This window comes from Carassius gibelio, chromosome B22 (assembly GCF_023724105.1).
Source record: "Carassius gibelio isolate Cgi1373 ecotype wild population from Czech Republic chromosome B22, carGib1.2-hapl.c, whole genome shotgun sequence".
Classification (NCBI taxonomy): Eukaryota; Metazoa; Chordata; class Actinopteri; order Cypriniformes; family Cyprinidae; genus Carassius; species Carassius gibelio.
Window position 1 is genome coordinate 8225950 of NC_068417.1, and position 21750 is coordinate 8247699.

A 21750-nucleotide genomic window follows, 5' to 3' on the forward strand; every position below is an offset into this window, starting at 1 on the left:
AGCATCGAAAATACATTTTGGTCCAAAAATAGCAAAAACAATGACTTTATTCAGCATTGTCTTCTCTTCCGTGTCTGTGTGAGAGAGAGTTCAAATCAAAGCAGGATATCCGGTTTGCGAACGAATCATTCAGTTCACCAAATCGAACTGAATCGTTTTAAACGGTTCGCATCTCTAATATGCATTAATCCACAAATGACTTAAGCTGTTCACTTTTTTAATGTGGCTGACACTCCCTCTGAGTTCAAACAAACCAATATCCCGGAGTAATTCATTTACTCAAACAGTACATTGACTGAACTGCTGTGAAGATGGACACCGAGCCGAGCCAGATAACGAACAATAGACTGACTCGTTCACGAGTGAAGAACCGGTTGCATCGGTGTTCGGATCACCAGTAGTTCTTTCGGACAGTTCGATTCAATAAACCGGTTGAAGAAAACGGTTCACCGGTTCTTTTGCGCTCAACGTAATGTCGTCATTTGCGATGATTGCCCTTGATTCAAGCCTTCGGTTTACCCGCGCTCATAACACTAGCACAGAATCAGTTCAGTTCAGACGCTCTGTGTGTCAGTCTGCTTCACGCTAAATCACACATGCGCAGTATCATCGGCTCCTCGGTTCATGAATTGGACGCGTCTGACAGAAACGGTTCTTGACTCGTGAACGAGTCAATGTTTTGTTCGTTATCTGGCACGGCTCTGTGTTCATCTTCAGTTCTCTCTTCACAGACAGTTCAGTCAGTGTACTGTTTGAGTAAATGAATTACTCCGGGATATTGGTTTGTTTGAACTTAGAGGGGGTGTCAGCCACATTAAAAAAGTTAACAAGCTTAAGTCATTTGTGGATTATTGCGCATTAGAGACGCGAACCGTTTAAAACGATTCAGTTCGATTTGGTGAACTGAATGATTCTTTCGCGAACCGGATATCCAGACTGCTTTGATTTGAACTCTCTCTCACACAGACACGGAAGAGAAGACAATGCTGAATAAAGTCGTTGTTTTTGCTATTTTTGGACCAAAATGTATTTTTGATGCTTCAAAAAATTCTAACTGACCCTCTGATGTCACATGGACTAGTTTGATGATGTTTTTCTTACCTTTCTGGACATGGACCGTATACCGTACACACAGCTTCAATGGAGGGACTGAGAGCTCTCGGACTAAATCTAAAATATCTTAAACTCTGTTGCGAAGATAAAAGGAGGTCTTGGACACTGAACCACCAATGCTCACATGACTGCGTTTCCCGCTCAGGAATTTTTGTGATGTCACAACCATCATTATCCTCTTAAATGCATTGAAAATACACTACTTTATAATAAAAGTATTGGTGCTTCAGTGTGTAAAATCTGTTGAAAAGAAGTTGTTGCATTGGCCGGGAATCGAACCCGGGCCTCCCGCGTGGCAGGCGAGAATTCTACCACTGAACCACCAATGCTCACATAACTGCGTTTCCCGCTCAGGAATTTTTGTGATGTCACAACCATCAGTATCATCTTAAATGCATTGAAAATAGACTACTTTATAATAAAAGTATTGGTGCTTCAGTGTGTAAAATCTGTTGAAAAGAAGTGGTTGCATTGGCCGGGAATCGAACCCGGGCCTCCCGCGTGGCAGGCGAGAATTCTACCACTGAACCACCAATGCTCACATGACTGCATTTCCCGCTCAGGAATTTTTGTGATGTCACAACATCAGTATCCTCTTAAATGCATTGAAAATAGACTACTTTATAATAAAAGTATTGGTGCTTCAGTGTGTAAAATCTGTTGAAAAGAAGCTGTTGCATTGGCCGGGAATCGAACCCGGGCCTCCCGCGTGGCAGGCGAGAATTCTACCACTGAACCACCAATGCTCACATGACCGCATTTCCCGCTCAGGAATTTTTGTGATGTCATAACCATCAGTATCCTCTTAAATGCATTGAAAATAGACTACTTTATAATAAAAGTATTGGTGCTTCAGTGTGTAAAATCTGTTGAAAAGAAGTTGTTGCATTGGCCGGGAATCGAACCCGGGCCTCCCGCGTGGCAGGCGAGAATTCTACCACTGAACCACCAATGCTCACATGACTGCGTTTCCCGCTCAGGAATTTTTGTGATGTCACAACCATCAGTATCCTCTTAAATGCATTGAAAATACACTACTTTATAATAAAAGTATTGGTGCTTCAGTGTGTAAAATCTGTTGAAAAGAAGTTGTTGCATTGGCCGGGAATCGAACCCGGGCCTCCCGCGTGGCAGGCGAGAATTCTACCACTGAACCACCAATGCTCACATGACTGCATTTCCCGCTCAGGAATTTTTGTGATGTCACAACCATCAGTATCCTCTTTAAACCATTGAAAATAGACTAATAAACTAAATAGTCATCCATTCAAAAGGCGTACTAACCCTAAAAATACTCACTTTTAACAGACCCCTGGACGTCCCAACGAGCCGCTTCCTCTTTGAACAAAGAAAGAAAAACATGAACAAATAAGTGAACATCAAACATATAAAGCACAACTGAAACAGCATAAAATATCTACTGACTTAAACTCTGGAGTCCCAGAACTACAAACAGCTATTAAAACTGTAAAAGTGAACTTATATTTGGAGAAAAATAAAAAAAACATTTTTGGACTGAGGTTTTAATATTTAATCAACCACTAGGTGGCGCACCACGTCTAACATTTAACATATTCCACACTTCTAATGATTATCATACTACCAATTATATTTGGTTTCAATTGTATATATTTGGTTTTGCATAATAGAACCTTTTCAAAAATATTCATAAGTTTTGTTCCTAATGACTTTGTTCCAATCAGAATTATATTCAAAATGGTCCTTGCTCTTCCAAGTCTTCATTGGGGGTAAGGGGGTGTTTCGTTGTCAACAGTTTAGAAGACATCAAATAAAGAACATTACACATCTAAACTAATCCACGTTCAGCTAAGTAACACATATTCAAAAATCAAATAAAACAAACCAATATAACATTTTATTCATGGGGATGAACACATAAACTAGCTTCATTATGAAGCCTCTTATTGAATGGATGTAAACATGTCCATCATCTCTAAGGGCTGGAATACACTACAGGACTTTGGCTCCGAATTTCCACTGATTTACACTCTGGAGAAGTTGACACAAGACGCCAAAGATCAGAGCCAGTCTGCTGATTAATTAACTTAAGTGATAACCATCAGTTCATATTTCAGTTATGTTTATGAAGTATTTACATAGATGTTCAATGTGGACGAGCGTAAAGAGAGCACACTGTGCATAATGGGAACAGAAACCATTTTTTTATAAGTTTCATTATAAAACTTCATTTTAAAAGTTTCATTCAATTGGGAGTCTATAAATGAAATTGTGACCATTTTAGTTGCTAAATTTAATGTGTGCCACCTCAAAATTTATTTGAGAGCATTTTTTGCAAGCGCAAATAATTGTAGAGGTGTGACCTGTTTTCATTTCTCTACAATTGCTGCACAGTATGTCCCTGCTGTGAGCTTACAGGCTCTCGACATTAATAGGTGAGTTTTTATTTTTATAACATATGATACAATAAAGTAACATTTACACAACCAAGAATGCTGTTTTCCTGAATATCCCGAATAAAACTATCAAGACTACAAATGTGACGCTGATTTCATAAAACAGTTCAGTAAGCTGTAAAAAGTAGCTAAAATTAAATGGCTAACATTTTATACGCAATATTACGTTTTTGTTCTGTTTCAGCAGCGAGAATAATTCCAAACTAAGATCAAAGCAGAACTATGGCGCATTTCAAAAGAAAACAATCGTGCTTCATTATTGAATGATTCAGTACATGTACAAACTGTATCCAGTTGATTGCTGGAACAATCGTTATCGGCAGAAATCCATGCCGATAGTTCTCTGCGTTTTGTCCCTTGCTGGAGCAGTTAATAGTTTTTCTGAGTTGAGTCCGTTGCTGCAGCGGCTGAAAAGGCTCGGTTTTCATTATAAAGTGTGAGAGCGGTCTCTAGTGACTGACATCACTGACATCTGTTTTTTTAAGCCCTTTCCGTTTGCTCCATTTTTATACACTGAACTTCAAACTTATCTTTGACTCATTGTTCATTCTTGAAGTCAACTTGTGTCCGTTAGTGAATAAATAAACTATTTTAGATCGCTGCTCGAGTTGAACACAACGCGTCCGGAGAGTGTGAGTTCTGCTAGACTCAGCACTGCTCTTTTATTTTGATTAGATAGTCACCTGAATGTTCAATAATAGAAGCAGTTCAAGTGCGAGAGTATACATTGTGCTGGTATAATTGTAGTTCTGTTTTCCGCGATGCAGAAAAACGCGGACTACATTCACAAAAACAGAATTCACTCGGGTGATTTCACCATCTGTCATCTCACTAAAAGATGATGAGAGTCACTTAATGAGCATTTGACCATTTGATTCGAGCAAAGCATCATATCACATGCACAGAACACAGCATCCCGTCAAAATAAAAGTCTGTTTTTTTTAAGTCTATTGTTCAGTAGAATGCTACTACTATAATGAAACCATCATCATTTTTTTAAGGATTATTCACACAACATTTCTTCCATGCTTGATTTTGAATAGGAAATCCCCTTTGTTTGCCGAAAAAAGGTTTGCTTAATTTTCAGTAATTAAAAGACAAATAAAATTGATATTGTGACTGATTGATAACAATAAAAATGTAAATACACACAAATATAAGGGGGAAAATCATTAGGCTTCTTTAAGAAAAAATAAATTAAGTTGTTTTATGCATTCAAATAAAACAGAATCTGGTAACAATAAAACAAAATATGGTGAGAAAAAAAAACATTTCATAGGGCCCTAATCATGTATTTTTTGTTAAACTTTTATTAAATTGATTTGAAAATGTATAAGTTTCATGATTATAATTAATTAGACTTGCTTTATTATTAAAAAACTTTAATTTAACTATTAAAAAGGAGTGGAGTAAAAAATAATAATAAAAAAAACAGATTCCAGAAAAATTAAATAGTATATTTTGGAAATAAATAAAAATGGAATTCAGGAAAAGATTAAAGGGATTTCATAGGGCCCTATAAGAGCTTGGTAATTTCAACATTTACTATTACTTTTTTGGTTAATATTTTTATTACTACTACTGCTAATAGTTTTGTTCCATACTGGGTTTTTTGTTCAGTATCCATTTGAAAAACTATCGGTTAATTAATCTGTATCGGCCAGTGTGGTTCAACCTAGGTATCGGTATCTGCAAAATCCAATATCGGTCGACCTCTAAAACAATAAGGCTACAAAATGTGTCTATTGCATGAACGCAGTCACCGGTATGACACGGTGTGTCTAAACCTCATTCAGCACAAATCCAAAATGTCAGTTTTCGGTACCGATACCAGTTAAAATCCATGGTTCTCAGGACCAATTTCGGTAACAGCAAAACATAAAAGTATGCTAATTAAAAAAAAACACGTTTTTTTAATCCATCCATCCATTCATCATTTTCCGCTTATCCGGGACCGGGTCACGGGGGCAACAGTCTAAACAGAGACGCCCAGACTTCCCTCTCCCTAGCCACTTCCTCCAGCTCTTCCGGGGGGACCCCGAGGCGTTCCCAAGCAAGCCGGGAGACATAGTCCCTCCAGCGTGTCCTAGGTCTTCCCCGGGGCCTCCTCCCGGTGGCATCCGAAATAGAAGCCTGAGCCACCTCAGCTGGCTCCTCTCGATGTGGAGGAGTAACGGCTCTACTCTGAGCTCCTCCCGAGTGACCGAGCTTCTCACCCTATCTCTAAGAGAGCGCCCAGCCACCCTGCGGAGAAAGTTTATTTCGGCTGCCTGTATCCGGGATCTTGTCCTTTCGGTCATGACCCACAGCTCATGACCATAGATGAGAGTAGGAATGTAGATTGACCGGTAAATCGAGAGCTTTGCCTTACAGCTCAATCTACCGTTCCATCCTTCCCTCACCCGTGAACAAGACCCCAAGATACCTGAACTCCTCCACTTGAGGCAGGAACTCTCCACCAACCTGAAGTGGGCAATCCACCCTTTTCCAACTGAGAACCATGGCCTCGGACTTGGAGGTGCTGATTCTCATCCCAGCCGATTCACACTCGGCTGCAAACCGTCCCAGTGCTAGCTGAAGGTCCTGGTCTGAGGAGGCCAACACGAAAACATCATCCGTAAAAAGCAGCGATGAAATCGTATGGTCCCCAAACCGGACACTCTCCGGCCCTTGGCTGCGCCTAGAAAATTCTGTCCATAAAAATTATGAACAGAACCGGTGACAAAGGGCAGCCCTGCCGGAGTCTAACATGCACCAGGAACAGGTCTGACTTACTGCCGGCAATGCGAACCAAGCTCTTGCTCCGGTCATACAGGGAGCGAACAGCCCTAAGCAGGGGGCCGCCGACCCTATACTCCCAGAGCACCCTCCACAGGATGCCACGAGGAACACGGTCAAATGCCTTTTCCAAATCCACAAAACACATGTGGACTGGTTGGGCAAACTCCCATGAACCCTCCAGCACCCTGGAAAGGATATAGAGCTGGTCAAGTGTTCCATGACTGGGACGAAAACCACACTGTTCCTCCTGAATCCGAGGTTTCACTATCGGCCGAATTCTCCTCTCCAGTACCCAGTCATAGACTTTCCCGGGGAGGCTGAAAAGTGTGATCCCCCTATAGTTGGAACACACTCTCCGGTCCCCCTTCTTAAAAGAGGGACCACCACCCCGGTCTGCCAGTCCAGAGGTACTGTCCCCAACCACCATGCAATGTTGCAGAGACATGTCAGCCAAGACAGCCCAACAACATCCAGAGACTTGAGGTACTCAGGGCGGATCTCATCCACCCCCAGTGCCTTGCCACCGAGGAGCTTTTTAACTACCTCGATGACTTCAACCCGGGTGATGGACAAGTTTTCCTCCGAGTCCCCAGCCACTGCCTCCTCAACAGAAGACAAGTTGGTGGGATAGAGGAGATCCTCGAAGTATTCCTTCCACCGCCCGACGATATCCCCAGTTGAGGTCAACAGGTGCCCATCTCCACTGTAAACAGTGTTGGTAGGGCACTGCTTCCCCCTCCTGAGGCATCGAACGGTTTGCCAGAATCTCTGAGGCCAACCGTTAGTCTTTCTCCATGGCCTCACCGAACTCCTCCCAGACCCGATTTTTTGCCTCCATGACAACCCGGGCTGCAGTCCGCTTGGCCTGTCGGTACCTGTCAGCTGCTTCCAGAGTCCCACAAGCCATCCAGGCCCGATAGGACTCCTTCTTCAGTTTGACGGCATCCTTTACTTCCGGTGTCCACCACCGGCTTCAGGGATTGCCTCCTTGACAGGCACCGGAGACCTTACGGCCACAGCTCCGAGCAGCCGCTTTTTTTTACTGTGTACTCAAACAGAAACTCCTAAAGTTGGGATATTTTCTTTAGAAAGTTTTGTCTCTGTGTTTTACACTTCCAAATAAATTTTGTTTACATATACCATTCCCCAAGCAAGTTATAGTAATTTATTACAATATTGTTATCGACGCTTTTAAGTGAAAAACAGGCCTATTTCATTAATTAACAATAGAGGCGTGTCCAAAAACATTTCCATGAGTAAAGAAAATGGAAAGAGTGTTATATGATAACAAAACCAAACAAAACAAGTTTTTTTCTTCTTCTGAGAAATATATTTTCAATCTGAATATGAACAATAAACACAAACTATGCAGCATATAGTAAAAACAACTGCACAAATTTTCTTTAACAATACAGTGAAAATGATTCACAAACTACACACAAAATTAGTGAAATATTTAGAGTGCATCAGAAAAAAAATTGTGCAAACTATCTTTATGAACTATATAATTATATAAACATAATATGCATAATATAAATGATAGATCCGCTGACTGTAATCTGCATCAGCATCGATTTTACCGGGACATCGCTTAGCGACCCAAGACTTAAGTCCCAGTGCTTTATCAGATATGTACCACTGTTTCAGCCTTGGCTTTGATTGGTTTTATGTCAAAGTACTCTGTCGTGTGTTGTTTTGTGCTTTTTCAGAGAGTTTTCTCATGCAAATGTTTTATTTTGTGTTTGTTTTCGTGCACTCACGACAGACTTTACTTTCACTTTGTTTTTGTTCGTATTTTTTTTAAAGAAACATGTAAAGTAGTATTTCAAAATACTACTTATTGGTTTAATATGGGAGAGTTTGAACAAATCTGGGCTTGTGGGTGGGTGTACGTGTCAATAATAATTTCTGTTTGGCTGAGAGAAACGAATGCATTGATTCTCCGAAACGTGGAGAATCTCTGCTTTACATCACTTTTCAAATCCTTCAGATTGGATTAGCGGTTCAAAAGTTATTAAACATTAAAGAATAATAGCTATTTGTAGCCGTGGGTGGCTGTCTCGGTCTTTGAGGGTTAATTTATTAAATTTAAACACGTTTGGTAAATAAAGGGGATTTGCTATTAAAATTAAAACATAGAAGAAATATTGTGTGATTTATTTCTTTAAAAAAAATAAAGTTTTATAATTTTTTTCAACAATAGTAGCAGTATCGCATACATTCTACTAAATAATAGTAATATTTCTAGCACAATACCTTTACATAAAAAAATTACTTATTTTGACGAGTTGCCATGAAAACCTTCAAAGGGATAGTTCACCCAAAACTCAAAATTATGTCATTAATAACTCACCCTTGTGTCGTTCCAAACCAGTAAGACCTCCGTTCATCTTCAGAACACAGTTTAAGATATATAAGATTTACTTACGGTCTACTGTCCATGTCCAGAAAGGTAAGAAAAACATCATCAGAGTAGTCCATGGGACATCAGAGGGTCAGTTAGAATATTTGAAGCATCGAAAATACATTTTGGTCCAAAACTAGCAAAAACTACGACTTTATTCAGCATTGTCTGTTGTGAGAGAATTCAAATCAAAGCAGTTTGTGATATCTGGTTCGCGAACGAATCATTCGATGTAAGCGGATCTTTTTGAACCAGTTCACCAAATCAAACTGAATCGTTTTTTAACGGTTCGCGTCTCCAATACGCATTAATCCACAAATTACTTAAGCCGTTAACTTTTTTAATGTGGCTGACACTCCCTCAGAGTTCAAACAAACAAATATCCCGAAGTAATTCATTTACTCAAATAGTACACTGAACTGCTGTGAAGAGAGAACTGAAGATGAACACCGAGCCGAGCCAGATAATGAACAATAGACTGACTCATTCATTAGATCTCTAAACTCCAGTTTGTTAAGTGTTTCCTGACCCATTAGCCGTGTTTCCACTGGCGAGCTTAAACCGGGCGTGCTAGTGCGGGCCAGGGCCAGCCGCGTTTCCACTGTCACTTCCGGGGCTTGATCGTGCCTGATCGGGGCTTCCTCGGGGGCAACGGCCAGGTTTTTTGGCCCGACGAAATCCTTGGGCCAAAGAAGGCCAGCTGGGGCTAGAGGAGGGGTTATGAACAAAGGCGGAGTTTCTCAGCGTGTGGAGAGCGTCAGCGCGGATCATTTCAAAAAGATAATAGCTTTAACACCAGCATTAAAGACGTTTTAAAATCAGTTGAGCTCAAAACTTACTCTTAGTCAACAGCAAGTGTTTGAAATAACTTGATCCAACGCGGATTATAATCACTAAACAAGGCAGAAATATTTATAAGCAATGTAAAAGACTATGCACACTAAACATTAACATTACAATGGTAAACATGGTAAATATGACCACATGGAGAATTCAGACATCAGCTTCTTATTCTCTATCACAATTGTGTATTTATTAAGTAACATTTTATCGGTCCTCTCGTTTCAAGAGTTTAGCTCCACGTAGCCTATCATAAAAATATAATAATGTTTTTGTTCGGGAGCCTTTATAAAAAAAAAAAAAAAGATTTAATTATCATTCATTCTTAAGGTGACGTATAGGCTACTGTGACTACAAGAAAACAGTAACAGACTCGACTGAATAAGCAGGCTATTTTCATAAGCGTTCAAAATAAATAAAATAGATATAAGTGAATTTATGTGTGATTAATTTTGAGTCTTGATAAATTAAATCAATATGATCAATGTATCACTTATTTTATAGTTAAAACATCGATGCTTTTGAATTTGAATATTTAACAAAGCATGCAAACAAACGGCCGCTTTTATCATGTTCGTTTTGTGATCGCGCATGTTCCAGTGATTTATTTCTTATTAGTTTTCTGATAACTTCTCTTTGTTAGTGAAATAATGAGGTTGCATGACGTTGTTCTGAGAGGCGTGTAAAGGGCGTGTTTTAGTGACGTGCAGCGGAGCTACAGGCTCCACTGTGGAAACCCTGAGCTACTCTGGCCTCGGTGCCACTGGCTCGAGGCTATGAGCATTGTTCTGACCAATGTGTAGTCTAATGTAGAAGATTAGCATCTTTTCGAAAGTTAAGCGATCTACTAATGAGATGTTTTGTCTTATTTTAAGAAAAAACAAGTATGTTATTCACAGGCGATCTTTATATCTTACATCAGGAGTCTATAAATGAGTTTTCCTGTGAACACAAAGGGAGAAAAAAAAGCTTATTCTCCCCGTCGGGGAATCGAACCCCGGTCTCCCGCGTGACAGGCGGGGATACTTACCACTATACTAACGAGGAGTGAGGGCACACACATTGTTGTATCTATTTCCTGCTACGCCAGACTCACTGCGTGTCTTCTGATGTTAAAAACAAGAGGAAAAACTGGTTTTGTAGCATTGCAGTAACAACAAATCACTGTTTAACTCATATCTTACCTTCATGTTGTATTGCAGTGATTATATCATGGTCTCCAGATGAGTTTCTTATGTTGTATCGCTCAATTACACACAGTCTAAAATCAACACCCAAACATAGCAGTTAGCACAATACTGAACTGAAATATGCTTTGTTGACCGTCAAATTAATTTAAGATCTGTAAATGTAAAGGGACCTTAATAAAAGCACCTTACAGTGACGTGTGTTTGGTGAATGAATGAACATTGATGGTGATTCCATATTAAAAAGTTCGGTTTGCTTCCTGTTTGTAGATCACTTTAAAATAAAAGTATTGGTGCTTCAGTGCGTAAAATATGTTCAAAAGAAGTTGTTGCATTGGCCGGGAATCGAACCCGGGCCTCCCGCGTGGCAGGCGAGAATTCTACCACTGAACCACCAATGCTCACATGACATATTCTCCCGCTCAGGAATTTTTGTAAGTATCCTCTAAAACGTATTGAAATTACACTAAAAAAGTCATCCATTCAAAAGGCGGACTAACCCTAAAAATACTCACTTTTAACAGACCCCTCGACGTCACAACGAGCCGCTTCCTCTTTGAACAGAGAAAGAAAGACATGAACAAAGGTGAACATCAAACATATTAAGTAATTAAATTCGTAATTATTAAAGTAATAATACATATAAAGCACAACTGAAACAGCATTAAATATCTACTGACTTAAACTCTGGAGTCCCAGAACTACAAACAGCTATCAAAACTGTAAAAGTGAACTTATATTTGGAGAAAGACGTTTTTGGACTGAGGGTTTAATATTTAATCAACCACTAGGTGGCGCACCACGTCTAACTTTTAACATTATATGCCACACTTCTAATGATTATCATGATACCAATTATATTTGGTTTCAATCTACGTTCAATACCACGTCTAGCATTTAACATTGTGCTCATCATACTACCACTTATATTTGGTTTCAAATTATATATATATACTTCATATGAATAGTTTTCACAAACCAGGGTTCCCACTCTTTCATGAACCCCAGATTCATGGACTGTTAAGGACTTTTTAAAGCACCATTTATTTTATATCAAGCACTTAACAAATTCACACCCCAGAGTCATGAAAGACCTTACGTTACTTAACACTACAGTTCACTTACACTTAACATTTACACTTCAACATTTCAGAGTAATAATGTTTTTAATGTGTAGGTTTCATATATTTAGACCATTCTTCTGAGCAGTTGTGTTCAAAGTAATTAAATGAAATCCACTCACGTCAGCGCTGATAATATTAAAATTCAATTTCTACAATATTGATCAAATATGCATCAAACCAGTTTTTGGTGTAGTTCTTGAGCAAGATTTAAATTAGAAAGTATTTCTCAATTTTACAAATTTATAAAAAGTGAGTCAGTATCAACTTATTCTGTCCATACAGCCTATAAAAACAGTATTGATGTGTTTCACAACACTTAAGAAAGTTATTCTTAGTAAGTGTGGGTCATTTGTTGTGATTCTGGGGACTCAACGTTGCAGTTCTTTCACACTTCACATTTATTCTCAATTGTTTTGCAGTTAACATGCATCTTTTCTTCTCCACCTGTTTTTATTTTTCTGACCCAATGAGCATTGTTCTGTCCAATGGTTATGCCTTAACTTTGAAATGTTTGTAGTGCATTAGTTCTGAATTTCTCATGGGGATTTATCATTGTTGACTTCTCAGTCTGAGTTCAGCCTCTTTTTTGGCTCATTTCATCTGTAAAATAAAACCTGCTTAATAATTCTGCACACGTTAATAAGGAGTTTCTCATTTCCAGCCTTCATGGACAACTATGTATCACTTCTGTCTCTTTAAGACCTAATGCACAGATCAATATACTGTTACACATGGCTCTATATTTACTTTCATTTTAAGGAGCGCTTGACCTACTAATCAAAACAAAATTTTAATAAAAAATGAAGCCTTCTAATACGATGTAACACATGACTCAAAGCGATTTACAGGGGCTTTTTTAACCTTTGAAATTATTTATAGTACAGAGGGGGCACAGAAGAACACAAAAGTGGACCATAAGTTAATTTTTTGATGTTTAATGGTGGCATGAATGCAAATAAATTCACACATTAATGTGGAGGTTATTGTTTTGAATGTCAAATTTTTGAATGCAGAAATATTAAATTATTTAAATGACTGAAATAAAACCCCAGCAGGTGGCAGCGAGTCACTGATTTTATCACTGAATCATTAATTCAATTGATTCATTTGAACAGCTGATTCATTACTTCATCTGTTAACACCAGAACCTGCCGGGAAGAGTATAATTATATTGTATAGCCACAATCCTGTGCAAATTCAAGTCCTGCTCTGTGTTCTCGGCTCATAACCCCTCTGTGAATTATATCTTAAAAAGTTCGGTTTGCTTCCTGTTTGTAGATCACTTTATGATAAAAGTATTGGTGCTTCAGTGTGTAAAATATGTTGAAAAGAAGTTGTTGCATTGGCCGGGAATCGAACCCGGGCCTCCCGCGTGGCAGGCGAGAATTCTACCACTGAACCACCAATGCTCACATGACTGCGTTTCCCGCTCAGGAATTTTTGTGATGTCACAACCATCTGTATTCTCTTAAACGTATTGAAAATAGACTAATAAACTAAATAGTCATCCATTCAAAAGGCAGACTAACCCTAAAAATACTCACTTTTAACAGACCCCTCGACGTCCCAACGAGCCGCTTCCTCTTTGAACAGAGAAAGAAAAACATGAACAAATAAGTGAACATCAAACATATAAAGCACAACCGAAACAGCATAAAATATCTACTGACTTAAACTCTGGAGCCCAGAACTACAAACAGCTATCAAAACTGTAAAAGTGAACTTATATTTGGAGAAAACCGTTTTTGGACTGAGGGTTTAATATTTAATCAACCACTAGGTGGCACACCACGTCTAGCATTAAACATTATATGCCACACTTCTAATGATTATCATGATACCAATTATATTTGGTTTGAAGTAATATATATATTATATGCAAAATATATCTGACTTTAATAATTAAAATAACGTATTTAATACAGAAGTGTGGCGACACTCCATAAGATCACGAAAAATAAAGAAGGATGTCAACGCATTCTGTTTGTTTGCTTTATATTACAATAGCACAAATCTTCTGTTTTTTGTTTTGTTTATAGTGTGCACACATGAAAGTAAACAGTTTTGCTAGAAATATTTTAGTTTTTTCTGTCTCAGTTGTTTTGATCGCATCGGAGCCTGGTTTACACGTATATTCTAGCAATTCAAACTTACATCGCAGTCTGTCAAAATAAAATACTGTCAACTAAACATTTAAAAGGTTACACTGATCAGTTTAAATAGACCAGTATATATCCCCTTTGAAAGCATACTAGCGCGTGTGTAGCCACATGACTCTGCCCCGTCCAGTCAGTGGCATAAAAGCAAAACACGGAGGTGAACGCCGGTTCAACACATAGTGATGGCCTTGCGTCTTCACTAAACTTTGTCAGTTGTATTTGGTTTATCGTTTGGACGTTCAAGCGATTAGATGATCGGATGTGTATTATTATATCGAGCTACATTGTTCGCGCAGCTGCATTGTGGCACGAACACTCATATAAACAGTAGATGTGAAGATCACGCGCACAGAGGAACACAAAAAAATAGTTGTCAGCACTGTCCTGTGATTTATTACTAAAGTAGCTTAGAATCTCAAAACTTATTATAGCATATTTTTCTAATTTTAAGGAACTAGGCTATTTACAACCCACAACTTCAAAATAATATAGAGACAGTATGACTAATTCACACACGCAATCACTTGTACTGGTACTTGTGCCAATTTATCTTTATCTGATCTTTATTTATCTCTTACACCGAGCAATAATCTATAAGAAATGTTACGAGTGCGCTATGATGTCAGATCGCGCTTTCAATAGGACAAAGTAACCCACCTTTAATAGTCGATCTCAACCGTCTGGCTGAGGCCAGTCTAAAAAGACGATCAGGACAGTTGACAGAACGCTGCTGAATGTCGTCATGAGAGCGTATCTTTTTCACGTGTTATTAAGCCTGGCCACTTCCCAATTTAACCTTTCAAAAAACATTAAAGCATTCAAACACAAGACAACCTGACCCCAGCTACGGCCCTGCTTACAGTACAAACCTTGCCAGTGAACTATGAGGGCAAAAAAAACAAAACAGAAACAAAATAATCGTTCATTAATCGTAATCGAGGTAAAATGTTCAATTAATCGAGGTTTTGACTTTAGGCCATAATCGTCCAGCCCTACCTCCAAATAAATCTAGCCAAAGCCACGCTTGTTTGTCCTCATCTGCACACATGTACTGTCACGATCTAATGCACTGTAAATAACGGATTTTTAAGGAATAACAAAGACTTTTGCACTGTCTGTTTATATTATGAAAAATGGTAAATATAACAGTGAAATTCCCTAATAGTAATTCCAAATGGCCATCGTCCGTTTCTCTATTCATACAACAGCGGTCAAGTAAGTGCATTTATTCTGTGATCTCAATCGCAAACAATACAGTCGAAATGTTATGACAGAACACAGACCGGCTGAACGACGCTTTCATTAAATCGCTAAACTCCAGTTTAAGTGTTTCCTGACCCAATGAGCATTGTTCTGACCAATGTGTAGTCTAATGTAGAAGATTAGCATCTTTTCGTAAGTTAAACGATCTACTAATGAGATGTTTTGTCTTATTTTAAGATAAAACAAGTATGTTATTCACAGGCGATCTTTATATCTTACATCAGGAGTCTATAAATGAGTTTTCCTGTGAACACAAAGGGAGAAAAAAAGCATTTTCTCCCCGTCGGGGAATCGAACCCCGGTCTCCCGCGTGACAGGCGGGGATACTTACCACTATACTAACGAGGAGTGAGGACACACACATTGTTGTATCTATTTCCTGCTACGCTCGACTCACTGCGTTTCTTCTGATGTTAAAAACAAGAGGAAAAACTGGTTTTGTAGCATTGCAGTAACAACAAAACACTGTTTAACTCATATCTTACCCTCATCTTGTATTGCGGTGATTATATCATGGTCTCCAGATGAATCTCCTATGTTGTATCGCTCAATTACACACAGGATCTGAAATCAACACCCAAACACAGCAGTTAGCACAATACTGAACTGAAATATTTGTAGATCATTTTATAATAAAAGTATTGGTGCTTCAGTGTGTAAAATATGTTGAAAAGAAGTTGTTGCATTGGCCGGGAATCGAACCCGGGCCTCCCGCGTGGCAGGCGAGAATTCTACCACTGAACCACCAATGCTCACATGACTGCATTTCCCGCTCAGGAATTTTTGTGATGTCACAACCATCAGTATCCTTTTAAACGTATTGAAATTCGACTAAAAAGTCATCCATTCAAAAGGCAGACTAACCCTAAAAATACTCACTTTTAACAGACACCTCGACGTCCCAACAAGCTGCTTCTCCTTTGAACAGAGAAAGGAAAACATGAACAAATAGGTGAACATCAAACATATAAAGCACAACTGAAACAGCATTAAATATCTACTGACTTAAACTCTGGAGTCCCAGAACTACAAACAGCTATCAAAACTGTAAAAGTGAACTTATATTTGGAGAAAACCGTTTTTGGACTGAGGGTTTAATATTTAATCAACCACTAGGTGGCGCACCACGTCTAACTTTTAACATTAAATGCCACACTTCTAATGATTATCATGATACCAATTATATTTGGTTTCAATTGTATATATTTGGTTTTGCATAATTTAACCTTTTAAAGTTTTTAATTAATATGAATAGTTTCCACAAACAGAATACGGATTTGACTGAGATTAACTTCTGTTAAGATACAGGTCTTTATCAGGTGATGTCACACTCACGAGAATCAAAGTGCATTTTGGGTATTTTTCCTGGGTCAGAATTGGTCTTCGGTGGTGGCTGACCGACATGGTCATCCACACACAGCAAAGAATACCCTAGTACCCACATGATTGCAAGCCCAATATTGACAATAAATGTTAAATTTAATATAAATACAAAGAAACTAGGGGTGGCACGGTTCAACTTTTTCACGGTTCAGTTTGTTTCACGGTTTTAGAGTCACGGCTTTCGGTACGGTTTGGTATGTGCTATGTTTATGGAAAAACTATACTTTCTAATAATAATAATAATAATAATAAAAAATTCTACTACAAAGAACTGCACAAATAAATACAATAGAGCAAAGATACAAACAGTGATTTACCTTTTTTAATCAAGAGTTGAACCCAGTTTGTTTTACGTGCTATTTATAGCAAACCATATTACAGATGCTTTGTCAAATCTAAATTTGCACGAGCCGTGTGTGGTGAACCAAATGGCTTGGTTTAAAAACAAAAAACCCTAAAAGCAGTTTTTTTTATCCTATTTATTCATGAATTTTTTTTTTATTGTCATCCTTTTATTGCCCTCTTTACAAAAAAAAAGCTGTGATTTTTTTCCATGACTGGCTTTCATAGTTTAGAAAGATAAAATAATTTTTTGATAGACCTGATAATAATTTTAGTATAACCATATCAATTGAAAACGTAGCGTTAAAAGGTGTAATAGTGTTATTTTTTACCATATAAAATGTAATAAATTAGCAGCTAGCTAGCAACAACTTTCTTTGTGCTTTGATCTAGTTTCATCTCACTCCAGTCTAACTTTAAACTAAATGGTTTTATAGGTAATTAAGTGCACATTGTCTTAGGCCTATACATACTGAGGATTATTAAGGCTAAATTTTACTAAACACTCTTGCTAAATGTGAGTAAGCACACTTACTTTCTCATTTCATTATTTTCGCGTTTATTTTAAGTTATGTCAGCTGCATGTGCGGAATGCTTGTCACAAGTAGTAAGAGAAGATAAGGCAACTTTTTTTTGACTGTAATTCACACCCAGCGGTAATTCAGCCAAAAATATTTTCCCGAATGCACCATGTGAAACGTGAATTTGGTCTTCGGTCATTCCGACTAGGATGAGTAGATTTTGATGCGAGGAGAGAGCAAAGACAGAACTGAAGACGGAGAGTGCGCGCGCGGGGGAGGGGCGCTGTGCTCGTTCTCTCCGTCACTCCGTCAGTCGTCTGCTTCACTCACAAAACCCAATTACAGATCAAATTAGGCTTTGGCGGAACAAAAAATTGTTTTAAAAAAATTTCAATTAGGGGTGTGACGGTTAGTATATAACCGTGAGACTGACGGTTATAGTTGAACACCGTCATTAGAACTCTATAACCGCCAAAACCGTGTCATTAAAATATTTTTTATCAAAAATAATTTTCATTTTTTAGATAAGATCATAAGATGCGCAATATATCGGGAGACATGGTTTTTACCACTTAATGAAGTTTTGTAAATCGTCAGACATGATATTTACCACTTCATAAAATTTTCTTAAAAACGAATTTCGTTTTGTACCAATTTTATCTTAATTTTAATAAATGTTTCATCAAACAATTGCATGTATTTTAATAAATAAAAAGCAAGTAAAGCAGACAATGATAACCGTGACATGGAAGCACCAGCGCGCCGCGTTCACTTGCACTGCACTGTGAACTAGAGCGCATCTCATCGTAAATGAAACTCAGCGTAGGCCTATGCCTCATACTTTAGCATTAAATATCTTTGCTACATCCTTTCTAGAACAGACAATGGCTTTTTTTTTTGCGGCTCGCATTAGCAAAGCATTGCATCGCCATAGACCGCAAAACAACCAGCGGATGGCGGGCGGATGCGGCTTTGAAATTTGCTCTATGATTTCCGCGAAGCAGAAAACGAGGACGGAATCTCGAAATCCAGTCATGAAAGTGAAACTTGCATTTTAATATGGACAGTCATGGAATTTTCCAAAGTTAGCATAAAATAATCAAATCAAATCTCCATATGGACCAGTATCTGTAAATGTTAAGCCGCAAAAGTTGTTTAAAATATAAATCCGTGTTCTGTGCGTCTCTGTGTGAATTAATGAATGGCAGAGACGTGCAGGTTTGTTTACTACATAGACTGAAGCGTATGACACTTGCATTAATTTCAGCATCTGAGCTTCAGAGTTCTCTCTCCTTCAAGCGATCTGAACTTTTCAGTTCATCTCAATGGACACACAGCGCACCAATGGCTTTTTTTTTGCGGCTCGCATCAGCAAAGCATTGCATCGCCATAGACCCCAAAACAATCAGCGGATGGCGGGCGGGTGCCCCTTTACCGATCAGAATTCTATAGTAAGTGTACTCTAGAGTTGAGAAGCCCTGCCATAAAGATTTTTTTTATATTTCCTTATGCTGCTTTTCATGTCAGACATAAGAAAAATTCTCACTTCATTTTAAATACTCGTGTTAACCCTTTGCACCTCAGATTGGATCTGTTTACATGGACACTACTAATCTGATCGTAATAGGACTAGAAGCACAATCAGAAAAAAGTGACATGTAAACACGTCAATCGGATTTAATTGGCCATATCTGACTTAAATTTCTCGATCAGATTGTAAGGGGGGGTTTATTCATTTTATAATCGGAGCGAGGGTATATGTAAACACTTGATGGGATTGTAAACCAAAACTGGAAAGTACTGCGCATGCGCAGTGATGTAGAAATAGCGTAATGACGTATGACGTGCGGAACGAGCTGTTCTTCCAGGTGAATAAAGTGACATAAATAAGTGTCCTGTCATTATAAATCTCCCCTTTCACTCAGTGTATGTGAAGTGGAACGGGAGTCCTTGTTTGATGACTCGTTTTGGGTGCAGGAATGTTTTTTTAAGTAACATTAAGCAGCACAACAGTCCATGCGCTGGTTGTCGCCTAATTAGGACCCGAAGTAGATGTGCTTTTTAAAACAGCATGCGGCAGCAGCGGGAAACTGTATATTCATGCAGTGCGCATATCTCAAAAGGGTAAATCCGATCAAAAGCTTGTGACATAAAAGTGCACATAAACCCAATCACTTTATTTAGCATTCATGTAAACACTACATTCAGCTTCGTCAATCCGAATGAATTTCTTTCGGATGGAAGCACAAAGTGTCCATGTAAACACACCTAATGTTTTAGACAACAGTGACAGAGACAAAATTATGCCTCACTAGTTTGTGGAGTCCTTTGGACAAAATAGCATTCATTTAGACTGTTTTGAGATTTCCACAGAGAAACCATTCAGTGTGAAAGTGTGTCAAAATATCTAGCATTAATAATAAAGCATGTAAGCCATTTTCATAATTGTGTTTTTGATTGTCTCCTTGTTATCAGCCAAATGAAGTACGGAAAATTGTAAAGAAACAGGGCAAGGTTTAATGGTAGAAACTCACATGATGCAATTACTTACAATTGTGCAAATTATTTGTGCAAATAAATGGTAGACAAAAGCAGAACATGTAAATAATATGAGTTTTTGTATACTGTAAGCAGAGGATAATCACATATCCAACGGGGTTGGAGGCACTCAAACTTTTTGCCTCAGGTAGTATGGATTAGTGTTACTTTTTAATCATCAGTGACAAATTATATAAATTACGATTCCTAAAAAATTGCTGAGATTATATTAGTACCTTACCTACTTGGTTTGCATCTGTTTTCTCCATGATGACGATTAAACCGTTTTTTACTACATGGCTCTGTCCACTTTCAGTTCACTGCTCAATACAACGATACCTTCAAATGCACCTCGGTGACGTCACACACAATATACATACGACACGTGACTGACAAAGAGCGATTAAAGTATGACGGTTAATAACCCCATAAAGCCTGATGTCATTAAGGGAAAATATATATATATTACATAAAACTTAACGTTGGAAGACGTTTGGTCTTGTGTGGTCACTAGAGTGCACTTCAAACCCAATAGTCTTGAAACTACGTTATACCGATGGTTAAAAAACGAATCAATTAACGTTAAACAAGTGCAAAGAAAACTAGCGTTTTAATTTGAAAAGCGGGTCTATTTGGATAACTTACCTTGATCGTGATTTCGCACTGAATAAAGACAACTGTGAGCAAGAAACGTGTAAACAACTCCATATGATTTACGTAGCACCAGCCTAAGAAACATCTTATAAAAATAACATTATCTTCTTGTAATAAAGGCACGATTATTTAATGTAAATCTTAATAAGTACGTTAAGCTAGTAAATGTTAATGTTACACGACGTTATGTGAAAAAAAAAGCTAGTCACGTCTTTAGACCTACGCACCATCATTTGAGCCTAAAATTACGTTGATTGTGCTTTTATCAAATAAAGTTCGGGAGAAAACCTTCGATTAAAAAAACTTTTTTTTTTAACGTCAACTTAAAACCCGTTTGGTTTAGTTTTCGACCAAACGTAGAAACTTATCGATACTCACCAACAAGACGGAGCGGTGCATAATCTTCAGATATCCTTCATATTCTCCCAAACGTTGATTTCGACGCCAAACTACTTAAAACACGTTAGAATTTCATTCAGGATTGTATTCGACATAAGAATGGACAACTTTTTGCAGAAATAATCGCTAATTATCGTCTTCTCCGTCCTGTGGTGAAAAGCGCTGTCCTCCTCCTCACTCTCCTCAATGGCGTCCGTTGAGATTTGAACTTTAAGTGGCGGGAAATAAAATTTAAATTAAAACCGAACAATTTTTTTTTTACAATTTTGTTGTATTTAATACTTTGTATTTTTTTTGGTAGGTGAAAACTACAGAACTGTAAAGAAACCCCTTACGTCTAAATATTTGACAATATTCAGACCCATTTACACCGATAAAAGAAGTTCCCTATTCAGTGGTGGATTAGATTAGTATTAAAATTGATTATTACAGTTTTCATCTACGCAATACTTTTTCACGCCCCTGAAATATTTTAATAAATTATAATAAAAATATTTAACTGTGTAAATACAGAAATCCTATTTTTAACAGTGAGTTAGTTTGCAACTATACAAAATGTCAATAATGCCTTCAACCACCAGGAAGTGGAATAAGTTTTCATGGTAAA

At 38.1% G+C, this 21750-nt stretch overlaps 1 long non-coding RNA gene and 10 other non-coding genes across 11 annotated transcripts in view; all 11 read right to left on the bottom strand.

Moving 5' to 3' along the window:
* The window catches only part of LOC127987831 (uncharacterized), a 28455-nt gene extending 7068 nt beyond the window's left edge, over nucleotides 1–21387 (bottom strand). Inside the window, exons 1-4 of the long non-coding RNA XR_008161449.1 lie at nucleotides 21123–21387; nucleotides 16186–16224; nucleotides 15792–15870; nucleotides 10604–10679 (exon numbers count right to left, since the gene is read on the bottom strand). This is a non-coding gene — a long non-coding RNA (uncharacterized LOC127987831). The remainder of the gene's footprint in view (nucleotides 1–10603; nucleotides 10680–15791; nucleotides 15871–16185; nucleotides 16225–21122) is intronic.
* trnag-gcc (transfer RNA glycine (anticodon GCC)) lies at nucleotides 1372–1442 on the bottom strand. Its single transcript has one exon. It is a non-coding gene; the product is annotated as a tRNA-Gly (tRNA).
* On the bottom strand, nucleotides 1581–1651 carry trnag-gcc (transfer RNA glycine (anticodon GCC)). Its single transcript has one exon. It is a non-coding gene; the product is annotated as a tRNA-Gly (tRNA).
* Nucleotides 1789–1859, bottom strand: trnag-gcc (transfer RNA glycine (anticodon GCC)). Its single transcript has one exon. It is a non-coding gene; the product is annotated as a tRNA-Gly (tRNA).
* trnag-gcc (transfer RNA glycine (anticodon GCC)) lies at nucleotides 1998–2068 on the bottom strand. Its single transcript has one exon. It is a non-coding gene; the product is annotated as a tRNA-Gly (tRNA).
* Nucleotides 2207–2277, bottom strand: trnag-gcc (transfer RNA glycine (anticodon GCC)). The gene has a single exon. It is a non-coding gene; the product is annotated as a tRNA-Gly (tRNA).
* trnad-guc (transfer RNA aspartic acid (anticodon GUC)) lies at nucleotides 10549–10620 on the bottom strand. Its single transcript has one exon. It is a non-coding gene; the product is annotated as a tRNA-Asp (tRNA).
* Nucleotides 11091–11161, bottom strand: trnag-gcc (transfer RNA glycine (anticodon GCC)). The gene has a single exon. It is a non-coding gene; the product is annotated as a tRNA-Gly (tRNA).
* trnag-gcc (transfer RNA glycine (anticodon GCC)) lies at nucleotides 13223–13293 on the bottom strand. Its single transcript has one exon. It is a non-coding gene; the product is annotated as a tRNA-Gly (tRNA).
* On the bottom strand, nucleotides 15583–15654 carry trnad-guc (transfer RNA aspartic acid (anticodon GUC)). Its single transcript has one exon. It is a non-coding gene; the product is annotated as a tRNA-Asp (tRNA).
* Nucleotides 15988–16058, bottom strand: trnag-gcc (transfer RNA glycine (anticodon GCC)). The gene has a single exon. It is a non-coding gene; the product is annotated as a tRNA-Gly (tRNA).
* Nucleotides 21388–21750: the final 363 nt, after the last annotated feature.